This window comes from Anser brachyrhynchus (genome assembly GCF_964034855.1).
Source record: "Anser brachyrhynchus genome assembly, chromosome: 3".
In the NCBI taxonomy this organism is placed as follows: domain Eukaryota; kingdom Metazoa; phylum Chordata; class Aves; order Anseriformes; family Anatidae; genus Anser; species Anser brachyrhynchus.
Window position 1 is genome coordinate 54,701,091 of NC_137696.1, and position 16,241 is coordinate 54,717,331.

Sequence of the window (16,241 nt, forward strand, 5' to 3'; positions counted from 1 at the left end):
ACTGGTATCTTTGGTGTCTCTTCCTTGGCTGTTCTCTTCCTTCCCTCCTTCCTTCCTTTTTTCTCTGTTCCTGTATGTGTAGCCTTTCTTTGTGATCCCCAGAGCAGCTGCTCTCCTTGTCCAGTTATCAAGCCACAGTGATAAATGTTTTCTGATATGAAGGATGACGTTTACTTCCAGACTTAGTAAGATCAGCTTTCAAATACTCCCTGGCTAAGATTATGTAACATACCGGGACGTGCTGTTCCGTAATTTCAGTCATGTTGGGCCTTCTAGATGACAGCAGTAGGCTTTGTACTCTGGGGTAGACGTAGTGCACTTACCATTGCTATTCATGGCTGTTTCAACTGTTTATATTCCCCATTTAAGAGACCAGGTTGTGAGTGAATAAGTTTTGGGAAATTCTCCCTTAGGTTACTAAAATGTTCTTTGTCGTGTATTCTAGCTCCATGCCTCTCCTTGACCCCAGAAAGAAACAAGTCCACTTCTCAACACATGGTGTCTGTATCACAATACAAATATATGTCTAAAATGTGGGTCCTTTGCCAAATCTTTCCTTTATTTTTTTCCCCTGCAGCATAAAGCCAAATCCTTAAAATCTGTCTGAGGTAGATAAACTACTGTTTTAAGAAAATCTGGTCCTACAAAGATGAGTGTCGTAGATTTCATTGCTATCAGCACTTATTTTATTTTTTTCAGTATATTTTTGAGCTGTAATGTTTCCAACCACGAATATCTACAAAATGGTCACCTGAGAGCATTTCAGTGCATTCATTGTCAACTGCCTACTGAGAGTACCTGCACAGATCTCCTTCCCTAGGATTGCTCTGTAGGAGGGCAGCGCAAGAGCATGTGTATGCTTTACTTTTTGAGGGAGGATGAAAGCCCTCTTCCCTCCTTTCTGTTGTTTCACTACTAACACTTCCCAGCCGATGCAATATAGGTGGAGATGTTATTGTAAACGTAGACCAGAGTGGTAAATTTTGTCACCTTGTCTTTTGGAGAAACCTGTTCCTGATTTTTCTGGTTAAGAAAGTGCTGTGGATTCAAAGTAGTGGTAGCCAATATCTTGCTCACTGTTAAACTTGCTACTGTCATCTGCTTTCAATGAATTATTCTGACTCTGCAAAGTGAATGTTCAAGAGGTTTTCCTGTGGGACCACTGATATATTAGTGCTTTTGGGGCTGAGCTGTATGTAAAGTTTTAAAATGCACCATACCATGCCTGTGTGATTGCAGTGAAGCAGTGCACAGAAAGCAAAGCTGGTTCCTTATCCAGTCTCGTCTGTCATTGGTACTTTTGCAGGTATGTGAATGGGATCAGCTACCTATTTTAGTCTGATAAAACGGATTTGGTTTAAAATGAAAGACGTAGTGCCACAGAGGTATATGATGTGTATGTACCCAAAAGAGCCTTCAAAGTTGCAAATGAATTTAGCAAGAAGCCTTCCTAAGAACATCTGTTCCTGATGATAGGCAAATGTGCTCAATTTGCTCCTGGATTTAGAAATAAATGCAGTAAGTTGTGCACTCGTGATTCTGCCTTAGGATTTTCTTGGGAAATTTTTGAGTCAAATGGATTTTTTGTTCAGGTACAACCCTTGGTTTTCTGGCTTACATATGGAAAGATCAATGAGCTCTGTATGCATGTAAGGGACATGTGATGTTTTAAGTAGCATTGGAGATGCACAAATTGAGGTTTGAAACAAGTGACTGACTCAAAGATATTCCCCCTGTATTTGGGGAATTCACAGTTGTATTACTTGGGAGTTTACTACAGAAAGATCAAGCAGATATTTGAGATAATGGTGGGTCTTCATTTTCTAGACATAAAGAAATAATTTGGGTGGTAGGAAAAAGTGATAAAGAGCACAGAGAGATGAGAGTATGACCTGCTTTCTTAGCCAACCGTTGAGATATCTATAGCTATGTCACTTAAGGATATTTGTCTGGTCTGTTGTTAAAGACAGCCAAGGACATACTATTTACAGCTGGTTTTGAGCCAAATTGACTCAGTTTTTTCATGTCTTACCATTACAGCTTTTTGTTGTTGGTATTTAATCCTGATGAAATGAACTTCATTGAAAATTTCTTCTTTATATTGAAAGAAATATATTGTAGGATCCTTCAGCAAGCTACCCTGTGCACTCCCTGACTGTAAATACAGGTATTCCCTACCTGACATGGAAGTTGGCCTGTATGTATTGGAAGACCATTGCAATTTCTCATGTCTCAGTACTTTTTTAGATAATTCATCTTTTCTGTTGCTCTCTGCTGGATTATTTGTTGTTAGTTTAAGTTGTTCATGGATCTCAGTGCCCAAAACTTGAAGCAGTGTGCCTGTTCAGACCTTGCTAGACCTTGACAGAATGAAAGATTGTTCTGGTGATGTTGCTTTTCCGCACGCTTCTGATTGGCATTGCTGGCTTATGTTCAGCATGGGTCCCAATGGTGTGGCACCCTGATATTTCTTTGCAATGTCATCCTGTTCATCACTTCTCTTGTTGTATTTGCTGTGTTAATTGGCGTTACTCAGTTACAGCACTGGACATTGTTCTCAGAGGTATGCTTTCTTTCCTTTTTCCTAGAAAAGTTCTTAAAATTGCTAACATTTGTTTCTAACTCTTAACCTTTCTTCCAGATTCTTAGTTGCTGCTCACAGCTCAATGTCCTTTGTAAAAATCAGTAAGTTGACTTTGTTGTTGATGAAAATATTTGAAAGGACTGGACTCAAGACAAGTCCCTGTTCAATCTTTCTTTATATGAAACTTGATTGTGAGCTATTCACTATTTAGTGTAGTTTTTTAACTAGGTATGCTTGAATCTGGGATTGCCTTGTAAGGCTCTTGACACTCGGTGAAGTCAAGATGAATGACATTTACTACCACTCCCATATTCCCAAGGCTTGTTATCCTGTCACTGAAAAAAATTGTTAGTCTGACATGATTGATTCTTGACAAATCATGTTGGCTGTTGCTGATTTTCTTGTTATGTTTAAGGTGCTTTTGATGTGCTTACTGTTTTTTTCTTCTTTTTTTTTTTTTTTTCCCGGAATTGAAGTAAAGCTTACAGGCACTGAATTCCTCAGTTATTCCTTATCCCCTAATTTAAAGAGATGAATTATGTTTGTGTTTTTCTGCACTCTGTTGGTACTCAGAGATAGCTGCTAATAGCACTGAAATACTTGTTAGACTATTTAAGTATTTTTTGGCAACTTTTCGCAAGTCCACCTGATCTGAGGAAGTCAAACTTACCTAATTACCCTTTGGCCTCTTATTGCCAGTTGTAGCTCAGGTGTTTACTGCTTCATTTCTGGTTTTGGTTATTTAATTATCTGAATGACAGTATTCTTCGTTAGTGAGATTTGAAGTGAAAGGAAAGTATTGAATATTCCTTTCTTCTCAGCATAATTGTTTAATGGCTTCCTTTCCAATCTTGTTATTTGTTTGAATGTGAAAATCTCCCTTTTAAAAATGTAACTGCATAGATAAATACAGTAATTAAGAAATCATTTATTGGCTTTGTACCGAGGAGGAAATTAACCATTTCCTTAGTGGAATACTTAATATAAAAAATGATGTAATGAAACTTCACTTTTTGTCTTGAAAATAATAGCTTGCCTTTGTATTTTAAGAAAGTAGCATCTGCAGACCTTGAAGCAAACTTTGGCAGGATAATATTGAAGTGAGTCTAGAAATAACCATGCAGAGAGAGTGATCTGAGCTGTAAAAATGCATCATGTATTATTACATGATATTTTGAATTTTTGAGTTTGTCAGTGTTTATGAATGGTATGAGATGGGTGCAATTTTGCCTTCCGAAAAAAAAAATCTTTTTTTAAACATAAGCTATAAACATAGCTATATAGAAGTTGATAGTCCTTTTCTTCTTCTTCCTTCTTCTTCCTTCTTCTTCCTTCTTCTTCCTTCTTCTTCCTTCTTCTTCCTTCTTCTTCCTTCTTCTTCCTTCTTCTTCCTTCTTCTTCCTTCTTCTTCCTTCTTCTTCCTTCTTCTTCCTTCTTCTTCCTTCTTCTTCCTTCTTCTTCCTTCTTCTTCCTTCTTCTTCCTTCTTCTTCCTTCTTCTTCCTTCTTCTTCCTTCTTCTTCCTTCTTCTTCCTTCTTCTTCCTTCTTCTTCCTTCTTCTTCCTTCTTCTTCCTTCTTCTTCCTTCTTCTTTCTGCTGTTCTTATAAGTACTGTAGATTTAGAACCTGAATTTAGTATTTTAATGGAGCCGATGTGGACACTTCAGAACAGCCCTTGTCTGTCCGTTTTCCCTGTCTCTGTATTTTATTTTTTTCAGAGAAGAAAGTAAAGTTGTTTTGCCTCTTGGTGTAATGTTTTTTATAATCTAGACATACCCAAATTATGTTTTCTAGGAAAAGATTTTGCTTAGTTTGTCATAGTTAAATGTAGACCTCGGTACGATCATTGAAGTTGTTTGGATAAGCTTTTCTGTCCCATTAGGACTGTGGGGAGTTTCTTTCTTACAGCAAGTTTCTTATAATTCAGCTTACTAACTAGTGTGGATTTGCAGTGATTGCCATAGGACTGTAATGCTTACATGAGAAGTCTGTTAGAATTTTTATATGTAGAGGTCTGAAAATATCTGGGTAGCATTTCACCCTTAGGAAGGGAATAGCAATACATGTTGATGGTTTTTAAAGCACTACTGGTCTGCTTCTCTTACTTCTCTGAGAAAGGAAGAAAGATGGAAAACAGATGAACATGGGAATAAAACTTAAGAGCAGAGTAGTTCTCTCTTGGGGTAACTTAAAATTCAAATTACAATTATTAGGAGTATTTTGCTTGGTTTAAATTGCTAATTACCATACACAATTATTTTCTTTTGTGTATTTTTTATTTAGCTGTATAAACCCCTCAAATAACTTGATTTAGTTGCTATCATGTGCTGTTATTATGTTCCATCGTACTCAGACTTTCCTTTACTTAGCATAAGTAATAGAACTAGAGTGTATGCGAGACACTTTTATAGGTTTTTGAAGTATCCACTTTAAAAAGAACTCATTTTATGATGTTGGAAAGTAGCGATGTCTTTGGAACAAAGTCCACATATTATTCATATACTTTAGGACAAGAATTTGGCAATGCCTTCATACTTAAGGGTAAATGTGGGAATGAATGATGCCTAGCGTGACTGAGACTTACCTATTGCTGTTTAAGGGTATTCATGTAGACCTCGCTGAAATTATAATGCAGTGTCCACCTGGCACTAAAAAGTAGGCAGGAATGGTGCCTCTACCGCACCCACGCTGGGGAAGACAGCACTTCTTGAAAGTTTTTTGGCTTACTGGAAATTGAGCCCATCATGAAACATGTTGCTGGTGAATGGTAGATGGAAAATATGCATGGAGGGAAAAAAAAAAAAAAACAACAAAAATTCTGCTCTGATCACTTTAAGCATGGAAAATTGAAGTGGAGGGAATTAGAAAGGATTAAGAAATTGTTTTCCATTTCTTCCTTTAAAGACTGTGAAAGGCTTAGTAGTAAGTGGCAAATTGTTTAAGCAGATGATAAATGTTTGAAGGCACTGTGTTTCCTTGTAGGTCTTTTTAAAGAAGTGAATTAAAGAAAACAACAAAACCAAAAAACTTAGTGATAGTTTCACAAACTGTATTTTTCTGAAACACATAATACAAATTGACAGGCATAACTACTTAAGGAATTATAAAAAGAAAAATTAAGGTAAATGCTACTTCAATATTGATACCTAGTAATAAAGAAAAAGAAAAATCAAAGGCGGCAGACTGGTTTAATGACATTCTGAAGTGGAAATACACACGAAGACGTGCTGGGCATAGCCACATCTCCCAAGGTAGAGAGTCCATCTTTGATTTGTAATTTATTAACTGTTTATATTCGGTCCTGCAGTGAATCCAAGGGAAAACTACAGTAAAATGTGTTTAGCAGAAATGCATGCCAAAAAGACCCAAAAGATTGAAGTCCTCAACCTGTCTATGCAGATGCACTGACCACTATACAAATGCTGTGCTACTCTCACACCTTCCTGTTGGGCGTTTTCTGCCTTTTATCTGTTTTCCACTTTATCTGTTTTCTGCTGGAAAACAAGTCTTAGTGCATCTCAAGGGAGGGTAGTCTCTGCTCTCTTTTGTTTTCTACAGGTGTCAGTTTTATAAAGAAACACAGTGCTGTGGGAAATCTGCTGCTGGAATTCATTTGCTGCTGGTTGCTGCCTCCTCTCGTGCAGTCTCGTGTTCTCAACCTGCCTTCCTCCCCCGGCTGTCCTGGTGCTTTCTGCATGCATTACAGCCTGCCTGCAGCCTCGGCTCTGCGCTCGAGCACCGTTCAGTGTGGAGAAGGTCTGGGCTGCGGGGCTGCTGGCTGCGAGGAGAGCACAGCTGGTGGCCACGGGCAGCTGGTCGCGCTCTGCTGAAGGCCTCGGTGTAAGCCACGGGGTGGAACCAACAGCAAAAACCTGCCGGAGTCTTGTTGGCACTCATTTCTCCTGTCTGGTCTCCCTCGTTCTTCTCGTTGTGGGTTTTTTAAATGGTGGGTGGATGCTTAGTGTCTTGCCAGGTTTTTGGCAGTGCTTTTGTGCTTTTGTTTTCTGTTCTCCCTCCCACATACTCGCTTCTGTAGCCATTTATAACACTCATTTGCATTCTCTGTATTCTCAACAGAAGATGATATTTGCCAGACTTGAGACAAATGGTATTTTTTTTTTCCAACTTGAGGTGAAATTGTCGTTTTCTGCCTGCCTTACTAATTTGCCTCAAGGAATGTTTGGCATCTCCCGTTGATTTAAAATTTTGGGCTGTGATCTCATGATTCAAAAGCTCAGTGTGCAACCATACCAATCCAATATGAGAAGGTTAAAAGCAATTTTAGCTCTTTTCCCAGTTTGTTCCCTAAGAGTTAACTTACTGCTTTGTCAGTATCATGTAACAGTATTTGTGGTTAGTAAATTTTTCTGAACTTCTTGGAGAAAACAGCAACAACAAATCTTAAGCGTGTATATCTTAAACATCAGCTCCGTGATAAATGTGTGGGGTTTTTACCATCCAAATAGATGTAGGTGACTTCTGTTTGAGGCATTGCTTAATTACACCGGCCGTCACTATTAGCATCCAATTAATGCAATTTACATTTGTTTATGATCGTTTTCTCCCTTGGGATAGGGATTTATATTTTAATAGCCTCAGTAAAGAATAATAAATTATTCAAGTCTTTCAGAAGTTAGGGTTGAGTTGTTCCATAAATTAAAAGCTTTTCCAAAACAAACAAACAGTTCACTTAAAACATTAATCTTAACTAAGTTTACTTCCTGCCTCCCCCAGCTCCCTCCCCTCTTCCCCCCCATAAATTTTAGCCATGATGAAGCAGGCCTTTTTGCTAAGACAGAGTGGGCTAGCAGTCACCCAATGTCAGTGATGTCTACATAGTGCTAGTGTTTTCCTTCCTACTGTACCATGAAACATGGAGATTTAATATACGAGTAGAGCAGTGATATTGCTGTGGATTGAATCGTTTGTCAAACAAACAAACCCATATCTCACTGATAATATTTCAGTATTGAAAACCTTTCATATTCTAAATGTTTTGTCATTTGAAGCCACAGCTCTACAATTCCTCTCAGTGTATGACATTAAATAGTCAGAAGTGATCTTAAAGGGTATGAGTCACCAATACATGCACTTTCAGAGGCTCAATTTTCCATGCATTTTTCCATGCCTACTGCTTTTGGCTTGCGTAAGCAAGTTTCTCCTTTCAGAAGACCTTTCTTCTAGGCATGTGCTATCATCAAACTTGTCAAAATGGGAAGAGTCATGCTATTTGAGCTGACTGAATGAGTTTCATATGTAATAGGTATTCCACTATAGGTCACCTGCAAAAGAGCAGGAACTGGGGAGTGGTCATTCCACAGTGGGTGACCTTCCAGTCCCCACACCACTATAGACTCACTTGACAGACTTTGTCTGTTTGTCACTTCTAATGTCACAGTGAAATAGTTTTATAGTGATAATAGAGGAGATCCATAAGGTTTGGGGGATCTTTGTCTGTTTATAGGAAGGCCAGGAATTTCTAGAAATTTCCTCCCAGTCATAAAATAGTAAGTGACAGTTGTGTTAGCTGAACGTAGATGCTAAACTGAAAGTCTTTTGATGGTTCTTTCTCCTACAACTTTTGTAAACCTAATGTTAAGGCCAATTAACATTTTTTTGAAGCGTATTACACACACAGCATGAGTCTGTATGTATAAAGCTTAGTTTAGTATTATACAGCAGTAAAGGACGAAAGAAAGGTGATCCAAAGTCTAATTGTATTATGAAGTCCCTCTGTTATATACTGCTTAAGGCGTAACTGTACACAGTGATTTAAAAAAAAAAAAAAAGATTTTGAAGACTTACTGAATTTTTGTCATTTAAATACTCTTTTTTTTTGCTATATTTATATTTGAAAGGAAAAGTCTCTGAAAAATAATAATTAAAACACTTTAAACATTTAAAAGATGTAAAAAGAAGAAAATACAAATACTAATTTGTCTTGACTGATGTTACCTTTCATCTTACTGTCTGCTTGCCTCTCTTTCTGCATTTGAATGCAGGAAGATCTATGGGTGGGGGACTGAAATGAGATACATCAGTTGTGAGGGTGTATTGCAGGGGAAGCCTGCGGTGTGGATAGAGGCAAGTAAGTAGAAGAGAGACAGTAATGATGACCCTGTCAAGGCCAGGAAGCCAACTTGATTAAGAATCTCCTTAGACCCTTTTAGGATCACGGTAGGCAAAGGACTACTGCAGCAAGTATATGAGCAAGTATTCCCATGCTTGTCATGGGCGATAAATGAGCAATGATTGTGTTCCAAACTTCAGGCTCAGATTAATTGTGTTGTGCACTGAAAAGATGGATTTTTTTATCCTTTTTCTCTCTGTTTGTTCTCTATTTCCTAATAGTCTAGCATTTTTAATGTATTGCTGTAGACCCAAGGCTGTGTTTGTGGCACTACATGGTGAAGCATAATAGTAGGAAATGTTTCCATTTGATGAGCAATAGACAGAGGAGCTCTTTCAGGCCTTTGCGTTCTTGTATTTTGTTTGCAAAAGCAGAATGTGAAATTTGTCACTATCATCTCTGGCTAGGCTGGGAAATAATTTTATGTTTGATTATTACTGAATGTCTTTCCTAATGAGCTATACACAATAATATCTTGTCATACCTTTGAGTAGTACTTATTTATCTTTGCTATAGGGTTTGAACCTTACCAGCCTTAATAAAACAGTTATAAGACTGGGGAAAAAATAAATTGCTGTAGCTGATCCGGGTGCCTACCAAGCAATACAGTTAAGTAGCATCAGCAAGTTCCTGATCCCCCAGAGCTGCTGGTGCTGCTCCTGTGGTGAGAATGGGGTCAGTCCGCTGGGGTGCTCTCTGGGCTTGGGCAGAGGGCGACGTGGTAGTCTCCTCTATCCCTTGTATTCAAAAGATTTTTACTTCTCCTATATTAAAAGCTACTTTGTTAGTATAGCAACTTTTAAAAGAGCGTAAGTTCTGTTAGAGGAAGGAATTGCCTTGTGAAATGGAAATGAAAGATACAAGACTTGAATTAAATGCTTTGTGGTTCACATATGTATTTATTTAGGTAAATACATAGGTTTTAGCAAATGTATGCTGGCTACTTTATGTGAATAAAAAGAAAGTTTCTGCCTAGAGTTCGTTATTAAGTGAATGATATCTTTGGAAATCAAAACCACTGATTTTTTTTTCCTGTTAAAAATCATATCCGTAAAGCAGCCTAATAATTATTTGTCTCACAAGACTTACATGGAAGCAAATGGAGGAAATGTCCTCTGTGGCAGTGTGGGTCAATGAAATGTTTGGGAATCTGCCAGCTTCAAATTGAAACTTGATTGCTTGTTTGTTATATCATAAACTTAATCACTAACTAAATAATAAGATTTGGTCTCTTTGCATGCTGCTTACACTGAAAAGCATATACAGGTTTTAAATAATGTCTTAAAGGTTAAAATAACCTCTTTAGGATTACATCAGCAAGCTATACTTGTATTTTTAATATGTTCCAGTGACCCAAGTAAAGCAGTAATGCATCTGATTTGTCATCACTGTGTCTGTCTTGACAGAAATGTCTGGCCTTAGTGATTACCCTTGCTTTCAGATGAAAATTTGTGGTCTTCTGTCAATTGAGCAAATTGATCTTCAGTCCTTTTTTTGTATAGTATTGTTGTAACTTTAAGGCAACATGCAAAATGACGTACTGTCTTTTTTGAGACAGGTAAGCACAGGGTTATTAAAGGTGAGCCATATCTAAATGGCAGGTTGTGTGTTGTGATGGTGCCTGAAGTGTCCAGCACTAGAGACTTTGGTTTCATGCTGGAGGCAGTGTAGACAGCAGTGCTGCAGAGCAGGTAATATCAGTTTGACCAGGTCTACTCCAAGGAAATGAGAACAATTTGTAGTCTTTTTACATTTATATTTCATATGTTGCATGTTAGTGTTTAAAAATAAAATGAACTGGCTCTCTAGGCCAATGAGCTAGTTTAATTAGAGCCTCCATAAAGCTTTAGTCCTGTTTCTAGAGACATTTTCAGGAGCAAAGATGTCTCCAAAGTGGTGTGCGCTTTCAGTGCAGCAATGTAACGTTTTTAAAAGGGAAGTGCTGCCAAATCTCTCTCTCCTCTTCTCTACTGACTGGTTGTTGAATTGCACCTGTTGGTTCTGGGTTTGGATAGGACCTATTGCAACAGCCAAATCACTTTTCCGAAGAGTTGTTGAAGGTAAGGAGCTGCTAGCATTCAGATGGATTTTTCTGCGTCTGCCATTAATTTATTAGAAAAGTTTATTCCTGAACTGTGTGTGTGTGTTCATACCTAGTGATAGCACCTCTAGTTACTGAGTACTTTTGCCGTTGCATGTTTTTCTTGACTCTTTACTCTCCTGGGCTACCCCACAACTACTGCTGCTGCTTCAGCTTTCTTTGGAGGATGAGACTGGCACAAGAATCCTGTCTCCATCTTTTGCACCATCCCAGCAACCTTGGTTGTCAAGCGATTGTAGACAGCCTCTCTCTTGCAATTTTCCCCTTCTGTGTGGATCCAGAGTTGGCCGTCTCAGTATCTTGCCATGTTGTTACAGATCAGTTGCTGAATCAAAGATAGTTAGCAAGCTTTTTGTTTTGAACTGTGTTACAAACCACAAGATCTAGAATTTCTGCAGTGAGTTCAAGTGCCACAGACATGTTGTAGGATGCTCTTCAGAGACTGCTAATCTCTCTGGAGACTAGGCATAGGGAAGAAGCCATGATACGTGTCAAGAAAATGTGAATGGGCTTGTGAAATGAGATGGCTGGTTATGATAATTATATTTTACCTAAACATAAAGCAGCATTGAATTTTGTGCTGGCATGTTTGTGGGCATATGTTTATTTCAAGGGGGTTCTTGGTGGAGAACATTGACTTTGCAGGCAAGGCAGTCACTGTAGCCTACTTCAGCCCATTGTCTTGATAGCAACCTCTGTCGGCCAATTTAATGCCACCTCAGATGTTTGCTGTACCATAGCCTCCGTAGGTTGGTTGTCCTGATGGGTGCTCTTCTGTACTGACAGATCCTCGTGGAGTTTGGCTTACAGCATCTGTGGAGAGTTGGCGCAAACAGTTCCCTGCTGCTGGAATTGTAATGCTTAATCTGTTGGACAGGCTAATCTATCATAACAGTGAGTTCTTGTAAGTGTTGATTGTTTACAAAAGAGAACAAAGTACTAAGCTATAGGAGTTTATCTATGGATATAAGGAGAAAACAAAACGCGACAACCTAGAAGTACAGCAGGCATCCTAGGTATTATTTTCTGCCAAATCGACAGACTGATGTTTAGAACAAATTAATCTACTTTAATCCAGTTGCAGTTTTCTGTTGGCAGAAGATTAATGGTTTTAATTATCATCAAGTAGCATTTATAGTGCATGATAATCATGGCAGTTTTCAGAAGTAGAAATTAAAACCTAAAGAATTTGCAGTGTTAATCAAAGCAAGCGATAAATATAGTACAACGTGATAGGAGAGGGTGAGTTTTTTAAAAAGCAGTCTGTTATTTGCTAAATTGTAAATGCATTGTTGGCAGGTTTTTTATCATTATTATTTTTAGCAATGGAACAAAAATAGGTGATGCTAGTACTAGAAAGCAAGTGGTTGTAAGTAAGTAGGGGAAGCTTAGTGCAGTGTATGAGGAATCTTATCCAGGTATCCCGACAGCAGGTAGGTGTGATGTGCAAATAGGAGACTGAAGAGAGTCTCCAAACAGTATGTGAAAGTGCTATGAAAATGAGATGTTTGGTCATGTTAGTTTGAGCAATAGAAGAAAGAAACTGTTTTCTGCCTGGCACGTTGATTAGATTAAGAGGTACTTTAGGAAGGCCAGGAAGGAAAGGGCTATTGTAGCTAGAACAAGAAAGAAGCATGACATAGGGCTGTTTTCTAGCAGCTGGTGAGGAATAGATACACTTCCTAAATAGTCTAGAGGGATGAAACAGTATTGATTAAAAACAAGTCATGGGGTAGTTACAGAAAACTGGCGGGATGGTGAGATGGTTCCTTATGGAGCTGCTGGGCAGAAATACGGTGGTGGCTCTGTGATGAGTTACTAATATAGCTTAGTTAGCTTAGTGATGGCTTTGATGTCTGTGGTAACTAGAAAATACTGGGGATCACAGAAGTGGTAACCATTTAAATGAAAGCAGTTGTTAGAAGAATCAACACGAGTCTTCTGGAATACTGTTTGTTATGGAGTAGTGTTCTCAAACCTTTGTGCTTGAGAAAAGAAATTCAGCCGAGTGGTACCTTGCATTTTAGTCCCTTTGTAAGCATTCAACATCTCACTGCATCATGTGGCATCCTACTTTTATTCTTAATTTTATGAATTATTAATTTAGAATTATTCTTCATTTTATGTGAAAAATAATTCCTCAGTACGTTACAGGTTATTATCTGGTATCCAAGTATTTCCAAAAGCTGTGCAAAGGATTTATGCTGTGCTATAAAATAATGCATTTTATTTATCTCTCTCAGAGTCTCTAGAAGTGATTACTTATGGTCCTGATCAACTACATGTCGAATTCAGAGCCACTCTGGGAGTAAACAACTTCTTAAAATTTAGGATAGTGTAATTCTTATAGAAGTAAAACTGCTGCCTTTAAAATATACCCAGAAAGTTAATGTCTCCTTTTTTGTTGCACCAGAATACTGGTTTTTTCTTCCTTTTAGCTCCTGTCTGTTTCTGTAAGTAAATGCACAACTTTTTCAACATTATCTCTGTTTTTGTTTCCCTGTTTTTGTAATAAAGCACCATCTGTTCTGTTGGCAAAAAAAAAAAAAAATTGGGGATTGCATGCTAACATCCATGAAGAAATTTGGGATGTAGGCAGTTATAAAGATAGCAAGAACTATTGTTACTGCAATTTTATTCATTATTAACTCAATACTTTTTTCCCCATTTAAAAATGACTATGGTATTCAAACAGCTAATTTGACAAGTACTGCAAAACCCACATGAAAATTAATGAGTTGTATATAATTGCTGGATATGCGGAGAATAACTGTTCAGATGCATGTGGTATTTTCTGTAGGTGATTGTACAGTATTTAAATTCAGCAACAAAAGTTTAATGAGCTTCATCTTTTGTACAAAGAACTCTGTACCCTGCCCGCTTTGTGTGCAGAGCAGCAGAATCACTGAAAAGTTCCAGTAAGGAAGTGATGATGCTGAAAGCGGGGGAGCTGGAGCGAGGCCCAGGGGTGCAGCTGGTAGCTGCCGGTTGGTGCCAGCAGGATGTGGCCGTCCGCTGGCGACTCAGGTCGCGTCAAAAATGCCCTGTATTGGAAAATCCCTCAAAGCAGGCTTGTCCCTGCTTTCTGGTTCGTATCATGCAGTAGACTTGGAGTGCCCAAACAGGGTATCTTTCTGGGTGAAACTGAATTAGAAGATGCAGTCCCAGGGCACACTAAGTGTGTCCCAGCCACTGGTTGAATTCAGCCCATTGGACCAGTTGAGAGCGAGTCTGGAGCACTGAAACAGGTCTCACGTGGACCTCAGCTCAAATATTTCCATCCCACAGATGTGTTCCTGTTGCACATCAGGGCTTGCTGGTGTAGACACATCCTGTGTCTCAGTCTGGTCTGGCTGTTACATAAGCACGTAGGAATAATACCGTTAGAGCCACTGTTGTAGCAGTAGTTTTAGAATAAGGTAGTCTGAGAGGAGAAGCATTGCTGTTAGGGCACTCTTACGGTAGCATCCAAGAATGCTGGAGTCTTACTGTGGCAGGTGCTGGGAAACCAGATTAAAAAGATCTTCGCTGCTTTAGCTAACTTAAAACGCGAAGTAGGAGACCGGCGGACACAGAGACCTATGTATGTGTTCAGAGTAGCAGGAGACAGAGCAACCTTCCTTCTTGTTGAAGGGGCTAGATATGAGATCAAGAAATGACCATCCTACAACAGAGGAACACCACTTTCCATAGTGCTACAGGGGCACCAGTCTGCTACCTGAAATTTGAATACAAAAACTGCTTCTTGGTCTTGCGGGGGAACTTCACAAACACAGATGAGCTGAGAGTCCGTATATTCAGTGCAGAAATACTGGCTCTCCCTGACCTTCCTTCTCTCCCTGCTCTGTGCCTCTTTGTTCGAGTTCTGTGCTGCTGAAACAGAGTGAGTTTGATAGGGTAAGTCTGAATGTCAGCTTCACTTCTTTTTGGCTTTGTGGCTGAAAGCAGGGGACGATAGAGGTCAGAGAAAAGACTCTGGTTTTTTTGTTACCGAATGTGAACTTTTATTGTACACACAAAATGAAATTAGAAAAACGTTATTAAAGTTGTGTTGAATATTCAAGTTACGAGATGCTGCAATTAAGGTCACTTACGTAACCTTAATTTACCCCCTTGTGTTCATGCGTTATGAGTCAATTCTTAATTAAATGTTTCTGATACCTTTCCACTCCTTCCTCTCACTTCATTTACGGTGCAAAAGCCAGTACTTGCTTAATGAACACCTGCTTGGTGTTTTTCTTCCTTGTTGTTCAATGTGTTGGCCCCATTCCTTTTTAGATCATGCTATTCAGACTTTATGAAGATTATTATTGGTTAAGCCTTTTTTTTTTTTTTTTTTAACAATACTGTAGTGCTTTTTATATGGCACTACGGTACCCAAGTGCTTTGTACATACTAATGAATTTGTCTGCTAAGCTGAGTGGCGTTGCTTTACCTCAGTTGTGCAATTAGAAAGGAAGAAATAAAGTAGAGAAACTGTATACAGCCACGTTTGGATAATTAGTTTGGAATTTTCAGGATGTTTTTCTTGCCTATTTTTTGTAAGTTCTCACTATTACTAGGTATTTCGCTTGTTCATGGAACAGCTTTCATTGGCTTCATCTGCAACTGCAAGCTCCTGGCAGTCTGCAGACTCTGTCTGGGATCTGAAGTCTGGCTTCAGCACACGAGGAACATGCTTTTGCTTCCTTGAAAAAAATCAGTGCAAGATTGTTATGACCAACATCCTGCTGGATTTTTGTGAGAGAGGCAAAAGTAGGTATAGGTATGGAATCCTAACCTTTAGGGTCTAGTCCGGGTGCTTTAGAGTAACCCTCCTTTCTTTTGCTGACAGTAATGTAACCACAAGATGCGTACTGGTTCTAGTCTCTTGTTCCAGGCTTTGCATGGCATTTCTTGTTCGTTTAGCGAATGCTGATCCTTTCTACCTTAACCCTCCCAGTCGCGTTTCCTCCCGACTCCTGTCCTCTCTCCACCTGGCTGCTTCCTGTCGCAGTCACCTTGCTCTGCAAGTCCACATCTTGCTGTGGTGGATTCCTCATTCGGTCCCTTTCTCTTCCAGTTGTTCTCTAGGTTCCAACTCTCAAGGTTTCTTATGCAGTTTCCATTCTCACCACCTGTTCTTTGCTTTTCCGTGGCAGTCATTTCCATAGCATGATCTAGCCATTCTTCTGCATGCTGCACCTCCCCATCAGTTCCTTTTTCCCTTTTTTGCCAGCCATCAGATTTCACTCTGATGCCCTGCTACTCTCACTCTCTTGCAGTGCCCGCTTACTCAGCCTCCCTTATGGGATCCATCTTTTCTTTTCCATCTTTTCGTTTTCCGCCCGAGTTGTTGAGTCCGGTGGCATCTACCAAGCAAAGTGGTCCCAGCAGGGACATGGTGGAGTCACTGAGGATGTAGGAGAGCACTGTGATCTCCGTTCAG

At 39.1% G+C, this 16,241-nt stretch overlaps 1 protein-coding gene across 4 annotated transcripts in view; it reads left to right on the top strand.

The window, feature by feature from the left end:
• The window catches only part of UTRN (utrophin), a gene marked incomplete at its 3' end in the record, with an annotated part of 370,441 nt that overhangs the window by 177,281 nt on the left and 176,919 nt on the right, over nt 1-16,241 (top strand). The gene's annotated exons all lie outside the window — the stretch shown is intronic.